This window comes from Vulpes lagopus, chromosome 15 (assembly GCF_018345385.1).
Source record: "Vulpes lagopus strain Blue_001 chromosome 15, ASM1834538v1, whole genome shotgun sequence".
In the NCBI taxonomy this organism is placed as follows: domain Eukaryota; kingdom Metazoa; phylum Chordata; class Mammalia; order Carnivora; family Canidae; genus Vulpes; species Vulpes lagopus.
The window spans coordinates 46118406-46120400 of NC_054838.1; the positions used below are offsets into that span (position 1 = coordinate 46118406).

General features: G+C 32.1%; 1 non-coding gene across 1 annotated transcript; it reads right to left on the reverse strand.

Annotated features, from left to right (window-relative positions):
* Positions 1–1296: 1296 nt before the first annotated feature.
* Positions 1297–1402, reverse strand: LOC121476714. The gene has a single exon (XR_005984004.1). It is a non-coding gene; the product is annotated as a U6 spliceosomal RNA (small nuclear RNA).
* Between the last annotated feature and the right edge of the window lie 593 nt (positions 1403–1995).

Consider the following 1995-nt stretch of genomic DNA (forward strand, 5'->3'; position numbering starts at 1 on the left):
AAAAGAAAAATTAAGGAAACCTAGGGATGGCTTACTCCTCTTCATTTAGCTGCAAATTATAGCTATGTGGCAATCTCAGGTTAACCTCAAAGTGACCACATGAAGATAAGAATTATACAACCATGGGATGCCTGGATGTTTTCCTCAGTTAAGCCCCCTACTCTTGGTTTCAGCTCAGGTCATGATTTCAGGATCCGAAGATCCAGGCCTGCATCAGGCTCCACATTTAGTTAAGAGTCTGCTGGAGATTCTCTCTTACTCTCCTTATCCCTTTGCTCCATACCTCACTTGAGCTATATGTCTCTTTCTAAAACAAACAACAAACAAAATCTTAAAATAAGAGAATTATACAACCATCAATTGCTGTTATATTTCCACCTCATTGACCATTTAAATTTAGTCGTGATATGTCAAAAAGAATCATGGAAAATATGTCATACCACTTATATGGAAAGAAAATATCTATATTATCTTATTAAAGATGTATTATCTCCATGGCATCTCTTGGTGTCATTTTCATGGTTGGCATTGTTATGAGTATAGAACACAGGATTTTCTCAGTCTTTTCCTTTGCTTTCAATGAGAAATATGATTTTTATGTATGCTATTGTAAGCTGGCTGTAATAATTAGCTCTAATTACAGGTCAACTTGGGCAAATTCCATTACCAGTAATTCATATAAAGCAGATAGGAAGAAATCATTACAGTTTATTTAGCACTAAGATCATTCATTTCCAGAGTACACAAAATGAATAAGAACATGTACTTAGATGAAATCATGTTGGTTTATCATTTTTCAATTAGTTTTTTTCTTGAATATATTGTGGCAGTTGAAAAACAACACTTTACTTGAAACTCCTTTGCAAAATTCCTGAGGTTCTTATTCTCAATATTGTTTTTAGATTGTAAAAGCTGCATTGTAATTTTTTTCATGATTTTTGTCATTATAAATGTAGACTTATATTTTAGCAAATATAAATCTAAATTATTTTAATGATTACTTTTTGTACCTTAGTATCAATATTGACATTAATTTTGGATTTCTCTTTCTCTTTGGATTTCTTTTTTCTCTTTTTCTCATGTGTGTTATAAATTAACTCTAGGTAATGTTTTATAATATTGTCAAAGTATGCAACCTTGATACACAATTGCTTCAGTCATAGGCACTATCTAAATCCTGGGGCAATTCGAAAGAGTAAAATGTAGGAAAAGTGCATTTCTGATTTAGTCCTGCAGAGACTGCCCTTATTTGATTTATTTATGTTTAGAAAGTTTCTGTTATCAAGCCAATTAAAAAGAAATATGAAACATTTCACAAATTGCATGTCACCCTTGTGCAGAGGCCATGCTAATCTTCTCTGTACTGTTCCAATTTTAGTATATGTGCTGCGTAAGTGAGCAGTGTGTGGCAATTTTTTTTATAAAGAAGAGAAAAATAATTGTGAAATTTTCATTATTGCTTACTCAGAGATCACATAAGAATTCCTGTCTGATTTGAGCTCCCTATATATTGTAAAGCAAACACCAACTTTATCCTAGTTAAGTGACTAAAACTATGTATATTAGAGTGTCATATATTTCAAATGCAGAAGTGTAAACTTAAACTTCCTCTTAAACAAGTAATCATTCATCAGTTATATGGTCCAAAAATGTCAATATATTCTAGGATATATACAGATTTTATAATCAGATACATTGGTGACAGGGTAGCAGGGTGAAAATGCATATTCTGAAAGGTTTTGGTGTAATAGTGAGACAATATTTACAGCAAAAATTAAATGCATTTAAAATTGCAGTTTTTAAAAAAAATTCAAGAGTCTTGCTTCCTGCCTCATTCTATGCATGTATTAACAAATGTACAAAATAATAAAACACCCGAAAAAGTTATTCCCACCTCCCCCCCCCAAAACAAAAACAAAACCAAAAACTGCTAGCAAGCTTTTCCAGTAAAAGTCTAGATAGGATGTTTGACTTTGCCAGCCACATGGTTTCTCA